General features: G+C 41.8%; 1 protein-coding gene across 1 annotated transcript in view; it reads left to right on the forward strand.

Moving 5' to 3' along the window:
• Positions 1 to 18,240, forward strand: part of LOC124712463 (fatty acyl-CoA reductase 1-like) — a 158,445-nt gene that overhangs the window by 66,457 nt on the left and 73,748 nt on the right. The window lies entirely within an intron of this gene.

Below are 18,240 nucleotides of genomic sequence, written 5' to 3' on the forward strand. Positions count from 1 at the left end.
ACAGTTCAGTTTTCCAGTTGTGAAATAGCTAGTAATCTAGAATAATTAAAATTAATTTCATCAGCCAAACATTATAACACCCACCAGTGGGCTTTTGGTTGCTCTGAAATTCAAGATAGCAACAAACACTTATACAAAATATCACACCGAGTCAGCAATCACATAGAATCTTATACCAGTTTGCGTAACGTGTTCGAATGTTGGCACTCACCTCACATAGTACCCAGGTATTATGAAGAGGTGTCTCGTGTTCTCTGGAATGGTGTTCGATTACATCCTAAATGTATCTGACAGAACCACGATCTGGCCAATGTAAAGAGAAGGATGTCAACTGGAATTCTCTTCTGTGGTCCTGACAGCCCCCTTCCCTTGATGTAGGCCTTGTTCTTACGGGACATGCCCAGTAACTGAAGGTAAGTAGATACATCAAGAACTACCTATCTCACTACGACAATAGACGGAGAAATGACATGAACAGTTTTATGAATGAACTCATTATTATAACTTTAACACCATTTCAGAGATTTCTTTTGTTATCATCGGCGATTTCGTTGGACCAGAAGAGATGCACGTGCAGAGCTTTTACAAACCATTATGGTCAAAATTATATGGCGGTTGACGGTCACAAACAGACTGCCTTGAGGTGATCAACTTCATGAGTTCCATTTTCAGCCCTTAAGGACCATGAACGACGACCCGCCACCGTGCCATCGTTCGCCAATGGCGTCATCAGAATGTGGTATGAAGTAGCGTGAGATGAGCACCCCACTCTCCCCGCCAGTGTCAGCTGCAACTGATGCTTCTCAGCCAAGTGTCAACTGGTATCGAGAAGCTGAGTGTTCTCCATTCCAGTGTTTGCACAATTGAAAAACACAGTACCGGGAATTCTTCCTCTGCCAATTGCATGGCCATCAGACACCCCGACACTTCAGCTATGGAGGCGAAGGGAGTATGGAACTAACAGTTGGTAATGATATTTTGTTTTTTATTGAGATGAAACTGGGGACCTGTTGGACGACAGTGAGATAGGATTCGTCGAACTAGAAAAAGCGTTCGACAATGTGAAGTGCTATAAGGAGTTAGAATTCCCGTGTGTGTAAGCTACAGAGTCATAATATACAATAAGCACAAGAACCAGGAGGGAAAAATTAAAACGGGAGACAAAGAATGAAGCGCTCGGACTGAAAAGGGTTTCAGAAAAGGACACAGCCTCTTGTGATTGGTGTAGTTCATGCACTTCACCTTACAGCCAGTGGAAACCACGGAAAAACCCCAGGCAGGGAAGTAGCATTCGATCGATAGTTTTTAGCTTATCTTGCAGTGACTTGCATGTCGTCAAATGATTACACTGAGCTGATTTATTGGTGATTTAAAACTAAGTTACTGGATTGTAGTTGTTTAGCTAAATAGTGCAAAAACCTAGTTTGTTACACTTAAATTGTTGGAGTTACTGATATGGTAGCTCATATGGTAAGCAAGGCTTTATGATTAGATTGAAATAGCACTGAGTCATGAGGGAAAAACGTACATCAACGCTAGGACTTAAATTTTGAGGAGACGATACACCACTGTCCTCCAGTATCCTCAATAATTTAGGAGAATTCGCGTGTGAGTCCTGGGTAGTGTTAATGAATCCAATTAGCAATTTCATAAGCGAGGAGAAGATATTTGAGTAGTTAGTAGCCATCATGTTTGTCTCTTCTATGAGGGCATTGTTGACCACAGCGAAGTTCTTCTTGAGTAGTAACGTGTATGTAATAATACGAACATCATTGGCATTTGTACTGGGGCGAAGGCGATCTGTGAGGGATAGATTTCTGCGATCGGGCTCCAACAAGCTGTCTGCTTGACTTGTGGAGACGTTTTCTGGAAGTACCGATATGATTATACGTAGAGTATTGAAAAGATCTTGTTGTCGTCTTCTGCAGAAGTGTACCGTAAGTCGCTGGAGAAGCCAAGTGTTACTAGTGATTGGATAAAAGCGAGAGTCATTCCCATTTCTATGAAGGGTGTGTACAGGCACACCAAATTATAGCCAAATGTATCTAAGGTCGGCCTGCTGTTGAAGTTTGAAACATATTCTATTCTCACGTTTTACGACATTTCTGGAGACTAAAAATTTCCTCTCTGGGAAACAACAGGAATTCCGAAAACTAAGAACGTGTGAAACTCAGCTCGCTCTATTGATCCATGACATGACGATCTCATTTTACTGGCACTCAGGTTGATACCGTCTTCCTTGACTTCTGGAAGCATTCGATACAATTCCGTACTGCCTCCTTGATACTGTCTTCCTTGACTGCTGGAAGCATTCGATACATTTCCGTACTGCCTCCTAATGAACAAAGTACAAGCGTAAGAACATCAGACCAGCTCTGTGATTGGATTGCTGAGTTTCTAGCAAACAGGACACTGCCTGTCATCCTGAATGGAAACATAAAACTAACGTTGCATCTACGTCAGGGAAGTGTTTTGAATCGTTACTTTTCTCAGTATGTATAAATAGCTAGTCAGAAGTTCCATGATGATTTTGATGAAGATGCTGTCATACACACAGAAGCCACAATGCAAGTAAATTGTAGCAGGAAGATCTGCACAGCCTAAAAACATTGAAAAATGTAACACAATGTGCACAAGTAAGTAGATCGCTCAGACCAATCATTTCGCTAGAACCATTCACATCATAAAAGTATCTTCGAGTATGTGTACAGAGAAAATTAAGGGGAGTTTGCTGGCAAAAATTCGAAAATTTTCACGTTTTGCAAAACATGCCCTAGAATATTACATACTCTTTCCTCCACAAAATAGTGCATAAATTATCTGTGTGTGACGTTTAGAAGTATTTTATTTTTAATTTTGAAGTCTTACATGCGTATCTGCGAGATCACCAAATTTCGGACGTGCATCTGTTTGTATGTGAATATCTCGGAAACTACATTTTATAGAAGGCTTTGATTTTCATCTCTGACAGAAAAAAACGTGGGGCTCGATGTTAGTCACACTGTTATTTCGCAGTCGCTTGGCAATTGTTTGTTAATTTTGAGTGAAACAGTGACTTCCGACGTAATCTGGTGCAGTTTGACGTAATTTAAACATGTCTAGAAGTGCTAGTCTATTCAAGAAACGTAAGTTTGGTGGAAACCAACACACTAGAAGTGTAAAACCGTGTGTTGTTCAAGATTTGGAACCCAAAATCAGTGCAAAATCAAATAACCTTGATGTGCCACCAGAGAACAAGAGAGATGTGACCTCACCCAATGCAAGTAAAACTAAATTACATAAACAATTCGAGGAACTACGATTACTGCAGGATAATTTAGAAAATAGTACTCCTTGTCTGGGCTATGTTTTGAGTGATATGAACATTTTAATTCAGGTGTTGTGTGATAAATTGTGCTGTAATATTTGTGGCGGAAAAGTAATTATTGAAGAAGATATTCCAGCAAGAATAGGACTCACTACGACAATAGCTATTATTTGCACTGGCAGTGACAACAAAAAGTCATTTGTAACGTCAAATGAATTCAACAATAATCTTTATGGGGTAAATGCAAGACTTAGCTATGCCACGAGAGCTATCGGAAATGGTATTAGTGCAGGTCAGTATTTCTTTTTGGTTATGAATCTACCACCACCACCTTCAAAAATTCAGAGGTATACTAAAGTTATAGGAGAAGCTGTTGAATCTGTCGCTTCTCTGTCAATGAAGGCTGCAACAAATGAAGCTGTTGAAGTGAACGAAGGCAAAACTGATATACCAGTTACGTTTGATGGGACAAGGCAAAACCGTGGTCACACGTCAAAAAACTCAGTTGCCACAATGACAAGTGTAGACACAGTCAAAGTAATTAATTTTGAGGCACTTACAAAACATTGCTGTAGTTCCTATGACAAAAATGGAAAAAATGATGAAAACTGACAGAAAATTATGATGGTTCAAATGGTTCAAATGGCTCTGAGCACTATGGGACTCAACATCTTAGGTCATAAGTCCCCTAGAACTTAGAACTACTTAAACCTAACTAACCTAAGGACATCACACACACCCATGCCCGAGGCAGGATTCGAACCTGCGACCGTAGCAGTCCCGCAGTTCCGGACTGCAGTGCCAGAACCGCACGGCCACCGCGGCCGGCTATGATGGAACTAGCGGAGGAATGGAAACCGATGCCGCAATGAAAATGTTTAACAGATCACTGCAGGAAAGGTATGTACGATACACCCAGTTCCTTTGGGATGGAGATTCTAAGGCGTATAGGAGTGTTGTTGAAGCAAACTCATATGAAAATATAAAGAAATTGGAATGTGTTGTGCATGTGCAAAAGAGGATGGGCACACGTCTCAGAAAATTAAAACGATCTCTTCGCACCACCATGACAAGCCACTTACAGGTCGACTGACTGATAAAACAATAATCAGCTCTAGAAGCATTACGGAACGGCCATCAGAAATATCTGAAATTATTTAGAAAGTATGAGGAAAGCAGTCTGGGCCACATACTTCCACAAACTTTCAACCGACAGAAAACCGACACATGCACTCTCCCCACCTGGACCTGAATCGTGCTGAAGTTTCAGGAGTGTCTTTTGAACACAATAACTCTGTTCCTGAAGCTGTTATGGAAGCAATAAAACCAATTTATAGGGACCTAGCTTACCCATACCTCTTCCGAAAGTGTCTACACGGGCGAACACAGAATCCTAATGAATCATTCAATAACATTATCTGGACACGAGTGCCCAAAAATGTTTTTCTAGGGCTCAATACACTAAAATGGGGAGATAGTGATGCTGTATTAACATTTAATGATGGAAATATGGGAAGAAGAAGAGTTTTAAAACATCTTAACATTACTCCAGGCTACCATACTGTAAAGGGCTTGAAGTTATTGAAGAAGATAAGATTCGCCAAGACACAGCGTGCAGCTCAGTTCACCACCAAAGAACCAAGATCAATCAGAAGAAAGAAGCTTTTGGAGAAGGAAGCTGGCAAAGATGGTGATGCTGATTATGCTACTGGGTGTTTTGAGACTTAATTTAAAATTACAAGTCAATTTTTATCATTTTATACTTTAAATCTGATTTTCTCAAAATGACATTTTTTATACTTTATGTTCCTTTATATCAAAGCCTACTTGTGATAGCTATATGAAACTTTGCCACCTATTTCATTGTAATATATTGTACCTACTGAAGCACAACCATAGCAATAACTTGAATCGAAGGCCATCTAGGCCAATATGTGTACAATTATTTCTAATAAAAATAGCATAATGGAAAATACATATACATCTCTCCTTCTTTTTTACCTAATCTCTTAATTCTGGTTCAGAAGACATAAATAACATGGATAACACAGCTGTAAAAATTGTACAGTGTTGTCTTCATTAGTTCCAGAGATAAAGGTACATGAAGTAGGCTAATCTAACATTCTCCGCATAGGCCCGGCAAACTTACCTTAAATGAAATGATTGCATAAAGTTAATTGCAGGAGTAGAAAACGAATAAGCATTCAGGATCAAATTTGCAATTAAATGACATTTAAAAGTGTAAATGGTCTAGAAACCCGACAATCTAGAGCAATGACATTACAAGCCCCACTCCCCATATCAATGAAGTTATCATTCTTATCAGCGACGTCATTACCCTTGTCAGTGATTTCATCATGATAGTCATACGACAGGCCTCATCTCTCTCTGTCCTACATTTCCCCTTCTCCTCCTGTTTACAGCCCATCACACCATAGTAATAAGATAGGGCAACCGATCATTTGAATTGCGTAAAAATGGAGTAACATTCAGAGATATGCAGTATTTCTATACTAAAAATTGCGTACGCTTCACTTTAATAGCGTAGAAATAACGTCATGTTCAAACATATTTGCCTCTGACTGCATAAAATGTGGCCTTCCTCAAAGATACACATTATTTGCATGTTGAGAGGAAATGTACCGAGGCCTCACTTGAATTGGCGCCATGTTACAAGTAACTGAATGAACTGAGTACGCAAACACAAACACACACACACACACACACACACACACACACATACACACACACACATACATACACACTGTGTAACTACTGTACTGTCTCAACGTTAAATTTCATATCACATTTTTGTACAGAACACCAAAAAAATATGTACGGTACAATACTTTCATATTTCCTCCATCAAATTTTGTCTGATTTATGCACCTCAGTACATTTCCTATTTCTCTCCGGATTGCTTCATCATTCAGTTTTGTCTCAGACTTGTACACAACATTATAAAATTACGTACAATATTTCAACATATGCTTCATAATCGTCTGTTTTATACATCGGAGTAAGTCTTCTATGTCTCTGTCTTTCTAATCTGTAAAAACTGTTTTACCTCAACACTAAATTTCATCTGACATGTGTGTGCACAACATAATATAAGTTACGTACAATATCGTCACATTTTCTCGATTATCCTCATCACAATTAGCAAATTTTACCTTCGTGTCATGCTTAAATTTTAATATATTACATAGCGTACGAAGACATAAAAACACTCCAGATATACACTACTGTCCATTAAAAATGCTACACCACGAAGATGACGTGCTGCAGACGCGAAATTTAACCGACAAAAAGAAAATGCTGTGATATGCAAATGATTAGCTTTCCAGAGCATTTACACACGGTTGGCGCCGGTGACGACACCTATAACGTGCTGACACGAGGAAAGTTTCCAACCGATTCCTCATGTAAGGAGGAGAAATGCGTACCATCACGTTTCCGACTTTGATAAAGCTCGGATTGTAGCCTGTCGTGATTGCGGTTTATTGTAGCGCGACATTACTGCTCGCGTTGGTCGAGATCCAATGAGTGTTAGTAGAATATGGAATCGGTGCGTTCAGAAGGGTAATACGGAACGCCGTGCTGGATCCCAACGGCCTCGCATCACTAGCAGTCGAGACGACACGCATCTTATCCGCCTTGCTGTAACGGATCGTGCAGCAACGTCTTGATCCCTGAGTCAACAGATGGGGACGTTTGCAAGACAACAACCATCTGCACGAACAGTTCGACGACGTTTGCAGCAGCATGGACTATCAGCTCGGAGACCATGGCTGCAGTTATCCTTGACGCTGCACCACAGACAGGAGCGCCTGTGATGGTGTACTCAATGATGAACCTGGGTGCACGGATGGCAAAAAGTCATTTTTTCGGATGAATCCAGGTTCTGTTTACAGCGTCATGATGGTCGCATCCGTGTTTGGAGATATCGCGGTGAACGCACCTTGGAAGCGTGTATTCGTCATCGCCAAACTGGTGTATCACCCGTCGTGATGGTATGGGATGCCATTGGTTACACGTCTCGGTTACCTCTTGTTCGTATTGACGGCACTGAACAGTGGACGTTACATTTCAGATGTGTTAAGACCCGTGGCTCTACCCTTCATTCGATCCCTGCGAAACCCCTAGATTTCAGCAGGATAATGCACGACCGCATGTTTCAGGTCCTGTACGGGCCTTTCTGGATACAGAAAATGTTCGACTGCTGCCCTGGCCAGCACATTCTCCAGAGCTCTCATCAACTGAAAACGTCTGGTCAATGGTGGCCGAGCAACTGGCTCGTCACAATACGCCAGTCACTACTCTTGATGAACTGTGGTATCGTGTTGAAGCTGCATGGGCAGCTGTACCTGTACACCCCATCCAGGCTCTGTTTGACGCGATGCCCAGGTGTGTGAAGGTCGTTATTACGGCCAGAGGTGGTTGTTCTAGGTACTGATTTCTCAGGATCTATGCACCCAAATTGCGTGAAAATGTAATCACATGTCAGTTCTAGTATAATATATTTCTCCAATGAATACCCGTTTATTATCTGCATTTCTTCTTGGTTGTAGCAATTTTAATGGCCAGTAGTGAAATTTATTTTCATATACTGATCAGCCCAAACGTTATGACCACCTAACTAGTAGACAGTTTGTGGCATGGAAGCAATGAGGTGTTGGTAAGCTGCTGGAGGGAGTTGGCATCATAGAGATGTCAAGGTGCTGTTCCCCTGGAAGACCAATGATTCGCGACTTCTCATTGGTCACCTTTCAATGCCGATGGTCACATGCCCATTTCAGTCGTAGTTGATGATGTCGTGATGTTCACATTTGCACAGGCATGGGTCATCGCTGCAGAGGCCCATCGGTAGGAGTGTTGGGTACAGTGTGTGTTCAGTTACAGTTTTGCTCTGTCCATGATTAAAGTCTGATGTTAGTCCCGCGACAGTTCGCCACCTGTACTGTTTTATCAGTCTGTCCAACCTATGACGTCTGACCCACTGCGTTTGGATGTTGTTTCACATTGGTTTCGCCATGCGTTCAAGACACTCACCACAGCACTCCTTGAACACCTGACAAGTCACACAGTTTCCAAAATGCTCATTCCAAGCCTGTGGGCCATCACAATGTGCGCTCAGTCAGATATATCGTGTGCCTTCCCCATTCTACACACAGACAGCACGCTCACTGATACCACATGCAAGGCGCTTGTGTCTGAGTACCAGTCATTCCCCTCCAGATGTTGCTACTATCACCTGGGCGGGTTTATATCGATAGCAGGTAGACGGTCATAATGTTCTGGCTGATTCAGTGTATATATACAATAAGTCACAGTCGTATTCGCCTTACAGCACATGTCACTTGTGATCTTATGCTGTCACACGGTAGAAACATACACTGACCAGCCAAAACTTTATGGCCATGTAACGCCGGAAATGCATATCCTCCTATTTCCATCTATTGTACCATAATTTTTTCCTTATGTTGTTACCCGAATATATAACATTTCTGTGTCTTTGTATATTGTAATTGTTTTACTATTTGTATATATACGCATTTATGTCGATGTATAATTGGTTTGTTTTGTGAATATAATTTGTATTTATACACTGGGTCTGGCCTAGGGAAAACTATACTATCGAACGAATACATCGATAGGTCGTGTGGAGAACGAAAGTGTGTAGGATCTTTGGTAGTGTGAACTCGGCCGCGTGGAGCGCGGGCAGAGCAGTGGGGGTCTGGCTGCGGTGGTGCAGTGGAGCAGGTGTGTTGTGTGAAGCTCCCGCGAGTTGCCGCGCTTTCGGGGTTTGGCAGCATGTAATTGCGCTCGACTTGCGATGATAGTTTCTGACATGGTGTTGCGTGTTGCGGACGGGAAGCATTAGCTGGCGCACATCAAGAGCCCGTTTCGTCTGGCGGCCGTGTCGAGAAGAAGGCGCGCCAACATCCAGCTTCTGCAACAGCGACGGCCGACAATGAGTGACTGTCGCCACCTCCTCGATCGACGACTTCAAACCTTCAATCAACCAACAAGGAAGACTAAAAGCACGTAAAGTTTCACAACTGTATGGCAGACCTCAGCTTTTCAAACTGTTCCATTTGCCTCGCAAAATTACAGCAACTTAGCATGAACTTTTGTTGCTCATTGTCCCAATTGCATTACCAAGCAGAGTCCCTTCCTTTTCCGAAATGAACCCGAGTGTCGTTGAAATTCAGACGCCAGCATTAAAGTACAATCATTCCATTTCACTGCTTTAATTTCAAAGTTCAGTTTAAGTATTCATAGCTGGCTACAATATTTAGATTACACAAGCACAAATTAAGAGTGCGAGTTTTGTTACCGTATTTTAGCTTACCTGTGACTGCAGCTCAGCTTGGTACGTACTAAATTTTACTATTGTTAATTGTTCAGAATCATTTAATTCAAGTTCAAAGCTAAATCTCTTATTTCTAAATTGCGTAGATTCAAGTAGCTTTTGAAATGATTGTTGAGGTAGTCCAAGACTAACCGTATTTTACTGAATTTCGATGTGCTTAAGAAAGAAAGCTTCTTATTAATTTCAGTCACTAAATTAACTTTCAGTTTTCCGGTTTTATTAATTCTTTTGCTAAATTAAGTCAGAGTGCAGCGAAAGTTATTACTTCTGACAAACTTTCAGTTTTCACACTACACGTGTCAACCTTCAGTTGCCACGCTTCTAGTGCTAATTATATGTGTAATTACCTTTCTTTTTCAGTTACTATAGTAATTGTCCTTAGGACTGGCGACTGTAATTTCCCCCAAATCTCAAATATCTAATTACCGCTAGTCAATTGTTAACGTAACGGCCGCACATTTACTTTCTTCATTAACTTTACCCCTTTTCAAAATTAATTTCCACCAGTTTCATTTGCATTTTTCCTTTCATTTAGTGTAACCCTTTCCTCCCTCTTTACCGACAGATTAACTTCGGTGACGATTGCTTTTCCCAAATTTCCATTAGGTACACGCGGTTTAATTTTTCACTGTCATTAAGGTCGATAAGTGAGGGGGAGGTTACACGTGGCGGCCGTGACAGGACAATCTTCAGATTTGAATTTGTTCTGGACACGAATTTTGCATTGTGCAAATCTCGTAACAAAGTACTGGTTACGAAATGGTCGATACGTCAGCGAGAATATTAGTGGGAGGAATCCTAATTAGATTTGAGATTTGTTATTTATATTGAAAATTATTAAAATGAGTGAAGGCAACAATTACCAAAATTTGGTAGACTTGGATACGGAACAATCGGTCGAACAGTGGGAAACGCGCACCGCAGAACCCATTATTCAGGGGCAGGCGGCTAGCATGAAAGACGCGACCGCCGAAACGCAACAAAGAGCAGAAATGGAATTCCAAACTTTAGAAAATGTTTCGGAATCGAAAGTGAAAATCAAATATGAATCCCTTGATGACGAATACGGGGGGGACAATTAAAGAGGAAGCCTCTACGGAAGTAAAACCTGTAGTTTCCGGGAATTTAACTGATTTATTGAATGTTTTGATTAACGAAATCAAGAGTCAATCGGCCAGGCAAGAAGATCAGGCTGCCAAGCAAGAAGCTCAGGCTGCCAAGCAAGAAGCTCAGTCTGAAAAAATTGAACGGATGCTAGACAATCAGAACAAAGCTATTAATGTTGTTAACAACAATGTTGAAGTTGTTAACACAAAAGTTGATAAAATCAAAGACGATATTGTCGTGATTAATACCGAAATCGGTAATCTTAAACAGGAAATGATAGGCGTTCAGGCGGAAATTGCGAGTATAAATACTAGTTTTGATTCCGAAATTAGCAGAATCGAGAAAAGTGTAGGAGACGCAGTTGCTCCGATCGTCGAGAATAAGGTGACGGAACAAATTCAATTAGTGACAAAAGAGGATCAACAGAAGGTGGAAACTTTAAAGGCTTTAGTATCCGAAGTAGATACCGAAGTGACGAAGCAGGCTAATACCTGCGAAGAGAAAAAGAGGGAAGTGGAAACGCTTGCGACAACCACTTGCCAAGTGATTACGAGGGTGTCGGAATTAGAAAGGAAACTTGGCGAAAAACAGAGCTATGTGCCAATCTGTGCACATAGTTCGGAGTTGTTGACGAAAGAGGAGCGGTTCGACCCCTTGAAAAAAGGCGGGATACACCCGACGGATTTCATTAAAAACTGGAAAGAGTTTTACCCAGATCATGGACTAATGAGAGAAAAATTAATGCGGTTATTGATGTGTTGGCTGGTGATGCCAAGCGTTGGGGCTTAAACCTCAACATTACGAACCTGACTTTTGACGAGTATAAAAATTTGTTTCTAGCTGAATACTGGTCAGAGCAAAAACAGCAAAGTGTCTGGCGCGAATTTGTCGTATCGAGGACTTTCGATGCGAATTCGCGCGGTTCGATGAAGGAGTTTTGTGAGGGCTGGATCCGCAAGTTGGATTATTTGCGTGATCGCCGCACGGAATCCGAAATAGTCTGGGAACTCTACAAAAAGCTTCCAGATGATACAAAACGCTACGTAGGAAGCAATTACAGGACAATAAATGATTTCCTGGAAAGAGTGGAGGACGAGGACAATTGGCGCAATAATCGCGACAGTGGTAGAGGCCGTTTTAACAACAACGGGTACCACAGCAACCACAACAACGATGACCATGGGAATAATGCGTACCGCAACCATGGCGGCAATAACAATAATGGTTCGGACCGTAATAACAATCGGTAGAATGCAAATAATAACAGAAATGACAGAGACCAGTATCATACTAACGTCATAAGGGCTTCACAGAATAGTAATAACGCTAGAGGGTGTGATCAGCCGCCTCAGCAGCATCCGGGGAGCGTATCTGCTGGGACGAGACAGGGAAACCATTAGCTGCGCCGGTGAGGGGCCGACCGGGCGTGGAGAAATTTTGGCGGCCCAATAACAGGAGAAAACCCAGGTGTCGTCGTTATGAAAATTCCGTGTGGAATAACCAACGGCGGGATAGTGTGCCAGTGTTAGGAGAAAGGAGTGCATCCACAAGTAGTAGAACAGCTGTGTACACGGCAGTAGGAAGTACATTCACTGTCAGTGAGAACAATTTAAGTAGTGTTCCGGAAATCGATTATAAAGTGGCAGCTGTAATACCCACAGCGGAACTGGAGATTGAGTTTAAGAATGATTCGCAATTGTTCAGAGAAGATCAGATGTCGGATAACACGTCCGTCATTGAGAGAGGGGATGCAGAGTGGGATGAGGTCTGGTTAAGGCAGTTCGGTCGCTTATACGACGAACTAAGAGATTATAGGGGCCTGTACGGGAGAAGTATTTCTGGAGAGCGCGGGCAGAATTTGCCGCGTCTCGTCCCGCAGGAAGATAGTGTTTGTGAAATGATATAAAGTTCTGGCCCTAACCGGCAGACTTTACTAGAAACAGTTGATGTTAATGGGGAGCACGAGCAAGATTCGTCGTGTCTCGTCCCACAAGAGTTGGATGACAGAGTGGAATAAGATTAGGAGTGTCTCCACTCAATTATTACGGTCAAAAAATTGGTTTATGGTTAATTAAACGAATGCTAAATTTTGTTGATGTTTTGAGCATATTCATTTCCGCTGTTTCTTTTTTGGGACATTTTCTGAGTCTGTTTAGGTTACACGAACATCCTCAGACAATGTGGGGCACGTGTAACGCCGGAAATGCATATCCTCCTATTTCCATCTATTGTACCAAAATTTTTTCCTTGCGTTGTTACCTGAATATATAACATTTGTGTGTCTTTGTGTATTGTAATTGTTTTACTATTTGTATATATACGCATTTATGTCGATGTATAATTGGTTTGTTTTGTGAATATAATTTGTATTTATACACTGGGTCTGGCCTAGGGAAAACTATACTATCGAACGAATACATCGATAGGTCGTGTGGAGAACGAAAGTGTGTAGGATCTTTGGTAGTGTGAACTCGGCCGCGTGGAGCGCGGGCAGAGCAGTGGGGGTCTGGCTGGGGTGGTGCGGTGGAGCAGGTGTCTTGTGTGAAGCTCCCGCGAGTTGCCGCGCTTTCGTGGTTTGGCAGCATGTAATTGCGCTCGACTTGCGATGATAGTTTCTGACATGGTGTCGCGGACGGGAAGCATTAGCTGGCGCACATCAAGAGCCCGCTTCGTCTGGCGGCCGTGTCGAGAAGAAGGCGCGCCAACATCCAGCTTCTGCAACAGCGACGGCCGACAATGAGCGACTGTCGCCACCTCCTCGATCGACGACTTCAAACCTTCAATCAACCAACAAGGAAGACTAAAAGCACGTAAAGTTTCAGAACTGTATGGAAGACCTCAGCTTTTCAAACTGTTCCATTTGCCTCGCAAAATTACAGCAACTTAGCATGAACTTTTGTTGCTCATTGTCCCAATTGCATTACCAAGCAGGGTCCCATCCTTTTCCGAAATGAACCCGAGTGTCGTTGAAATTCAGACGCCAGCATTAAAGTACAATCATTCCATTTCACTGCTTTAATTTCAAAGTTCAGTTTAAGTATTCATAGGTGGCTACAATATTTAGATTACACAAGCACAAATTAAGAGTGCGAGTTTTGTTACCGTATTTTAGCTTACCTGTGGCTGCAGCTCAGCTTGGTACGTACTAAATTTTACTATTGTTAATTGTTCAGAATCATTTAATTCAAGTTCAAAGCTAAATCTCTTATTTCTAAATTGCGTAGATTCAAGTAGCTTTTGAAATGATTGTTGAGGTAGTCCAAGACTAACCGTATTTTACTGAATTTCGATGTGCTTAAGAAAGAAAGCTTCTTATTAATTTCAGTCACTAAATTAACTTTCAGTTTTCCGGTTTTATTAATTCTTTTGCTAAATTAAGTCAGAGTGCAGCGAAAGTTATTACTTCTGACAAACTTTCAGTTTTCACACTACACGTGTCAACCTTCAGTTGCCACGCTTCTAGTGCTAATTATATGTGTAATTACCTTTCTTTTTCAGTTACTATAGTAATTGTCCTTAGGACTGGCGACTGTAATTTCCCCCAAATCTCAAATATCTAATTACCGCTAGTTAATTGTTAACGTAACGGCCGCACATTTACTTTCTTCATTAACTTTACCCCTTTTCAAAATTAATTTCCACCAGTTTCATTTGCATATTTCCTTTCATTTAGATGTAACCCTTTCCTCCCTCTTTACCGACAGATTAACTTCGGTGACGATTGCTTTTCCCAAATTTCCATTAGGTACACGCGGTTTAATTTTTCACTGTCATTAAGGTCGATAAGTGAGGGGGAGGTTACAGCCACCAACTTAATAGCGTGTGTGTCCATCTTTGGAACGAAATAAATAATTGATTCTACGTATCAGAGATTCGACGGTTTGTCGGTAGGTTTGAGGAGGTGTGTGGCATTAGACGTCTACGCACAAGTCATGTAATTCGCGTGAATAACGGGCGACTGATTTGCGTAATTGCTGATGACGCCCGGTGGCGGCACAGATGGATTCCACGGGATTTACATCAGGCCAATTTGGTCGCCGACACATCAACATGAGTTCACTGCAGTGCCCCTCAAACGACTGTAGCACAGGTCTGGCGCCGAGACACGCTTAGTTACACTGCTGAGAAGACACATTGCCGTGGGAAACACATCAAACATGAAGTGATGTGTGTTGTTCGTAGCTGTCAGCGTGTCTTCGATGCAAGCGAGTGAGAGTGTCTCCCACAGCATAACATTGCTCCCAGCAGCCTGCGCCCGTGGCGCGCTGCATGTTTCGAGTAGCCGTTTACATCGATGACGGTGTTTGTGGAGGCTACCAACGACATAGAGTAGCATAAATGTGATGCAGCCGAAGAGCAGACACGTTTCCATTGGTCGACGGTCGAATCCCGATGATCCCGTGCCCGCTGCAATCGTAACTGACAATGTCGTAGGGTCAACACGTAGGGGCGGTCTACTGTGAAGCTTCCTGTTTGACAACGTGCTGTGAATAGTGCGCTCCGAAAGACTTGTGCGTGTACCAGCATTGTGCTCTTTCGATAAACATGTTGCAGATCACCATCTGTCTTACTTTACAGGGCAGAAAAGCATCCAGCCCCCACGCTCTGTGAAGAGTCGTGGACGTCCAGCCATTTATCGCCTAGTGGTTATTTCACTGTCCTCCTGTCCCTTTCCTTAGATGTTCACGACAGTAGAGCGTGAACATTCGACCACTTTCGCCTTTCTCAAGATATTCGTTCACAGAATCTGCATAATATAATCTGCCCTTTGTCAAAGTCGCTTATTTCAACGGATTTCCTCATTTTCAGACCATACCTTCGCTAGAATGATTCTCCGTCCGTGTTTCCTCCGCTTTCATGTCTTTATTACCGCATCACGTGGCCGCAACACCACCAGGAATTGGCGGTGGTCATAATGTTTTAGTTTATCAGTGTACAAAGAGAATCACCGTTTTCAGCAATTTTCGGAATATGATCTGTTGCAATCAATAGATCGTTTTAATTTACGTAGATACTTCAGACATTTTCATTACGCAACAGGTATCTATCTGTATCTGCCTTAATAAAATCGAAATGGCACTGTTGTGTTAGCAGAAGAGCCAACACCGTGTTACTAGAGGAGGCCGAAATGCACGCGTTTTTGCTCACGCAGGCTGCCGTGAGGAGGGAAGAACTATATTGACGTGAGGTCTGGAACATGACAAGGAATTAGAAATCAGAAAGCGGAGGTAATTAGTTTGATACTTAACTTAAATCCATTAATGAGGAACGTCGCTCTTGTCGGTACATGATTCACAATATTATCTGTTCATAATTATAGTAACTGAATATGGCGCCTTTCTAGGTCGTAGCAAATGACGTAGCTGAAGGCTATGCTGAGCTATCGTCTCTGCAAATGAGACCGTATGTAGTAAGTGAAGTGCTAGGGAGTCTCTAGCCTAGACCTGCCGTGTGGCGGCGCTCGGTCTGCAATCACTGACAGTGGCGACGCGCGGGTCCGACGTATACTAACGGACCGCGGCCGATTTAAAGGCTACCACCTAGCACGTTTGGTGTCTGGCGGTGACACCACAGGCACTGTACTGCATTTTGTGTCACGTTTTATGTAATGTATTACTGAAGGAAAAAAAATCGCTACACCAAGAAGAAGCTGTGCGACATAAACGAAAGTTGGAAGGATTGTCTCTACATCTGAAAGATGATATCTATTCAAATTTCGCCCCAGTCGCATGTACAGTGCTTACAAATATGAAGGCCTGAATTGAAAACTGTTGTTTCATGTTGATGATTTTGCCAGTATTTCTGTGACTATTTGGGTCTCAACTGAAATCAATGTGGTAACAAGAGAGTATGAAAAGAAAGATAATGTGTTAATGCTTTCTAAGAAAGAAGTCTCATGGAAAACATTCTGTTGTTCCAAATTTATCATATGTGAATACTAAAATAAAAAAAATCATGTATTAAGTTCTGTATAAAGTAATAATAATAACAATAATAATAATAATACTGTTATTAAGATTTTTAAAACAATATAGTTTAAGTACTAATCTTATTGTTATTATTATTATTATTATCAACAATGTATTGGTATATAAAAATGTCAACACTGACCTTTGCCTCTCTCAAGCAAGTACTCTACCGACAGAACTACCCAAGCACGACACTACCTCTGCTAACACCACGTCTCCCACCTTTCAGACTTAGCAGAAGCTGTGAAACTTGTCAGATTGGCACTGCTGTTAGAAAGGACAGTGTTAAGACATGACTTAGCCACAGCCTGCAGGACGTTCCCAGAGCAAAATTTTCACTCTGCAACGGAGTTTGCGCTGATATGAAACTTACTGACAGTTTAAAATCGCATGCCATACCGAGACTCGAGCTTGGACCTTTGCCTCCGCAGGCAAAGGTGCCAAATTCGACTGTTGGTCCGGCACACAGTTTTAATCTGCCAGGAAGTTTCATATCAGGACAAACTCCGTTGCACAGTGAAAATTTTGTTCTGGATGTAGGCAACTGTAGGGAAAGCGTGTTAGTAAAAGTATTTCTCAGCATTATAATTGACGTGAACAATACAATACATTCCCACAGTAAAAGAGAACAGAGCAGCGGTTTTAAGCATGTGTATTATTTTTACATTAATTTCTGAAAAAGCGTTTGGTTCGCAGTGAAAGCCAATGACCTTTCATGTGAGAAGTAAACACTCTTCCAGATTAAACAAGGAGCCACAACGTTCTTCTTTTTGAAAACATATTTTAATACCTCTTATTGCTCCACTGCATGATACACTCCGAATAATAACTGCCGTTTCCGGACAAACTGTTCTTCTGCTAGACACATTTGAAAGAAATATGTTAGTTCATATCACTATTTTCGAAATCAGCTGTGTCCTTGTTGTTCACTCTCTCACAACATATCACGGTTACTATGCAGGTGTGTTGAGAAAGTCAAGTTCCCTATCACTGATAATTAAGAATCTGGACGGCAAGTATATTGTGCAGTCCTCGACATAAATCAGTACCAGTGCTCCTGCTCTGGTATTGACACATCTTGCGCTCAGTATTAGATGGCGCTCACCCTTCACCAACACCTTTTACTCCTCCCTTTGCCCAGATGACTTAAGCTGCATAACATGTAAGCACAAGAATCCGTAGTCTCTCGTATTACAACAAGTAACAGATAAGCAAGATAGGAAATGTATTAGTAGAAGTGGTATGTGATTCATATCGGATCTAAGTTTTGTATCCAAAAAAAGATAACACATTGAACAATGACAATGACAATGACTATGAAGACTACAATAATGCTCACATATTTGACAAACTACTGGTAATGACTATTCAGCTTTTATAACTCTCCACTATCGAGAGCCAAAAAGTTGTGATAGGCAACAAATGTGACTTGTCAGCAAGTCGCCTCTTATCGATACAAGCATCATATTTCGCTTTTCCAC

The sequence above is a fragment of the Schistocerca piceifrons genome, chromosome 8 (genome assembly GCF_021461385.2).
Source record: "Schistocerca piceifrons isolate TAMUIC-IGC-003096 chromosome 8, iqSchPice1.1, whole genome shotgun sequence".
Lineage (NCBI taxonomy): Eukaryota > Metazoa > Arthropoda > Insecta > Orthoptera > Acrididae > Schistocerca > Schistocerca piceifrons.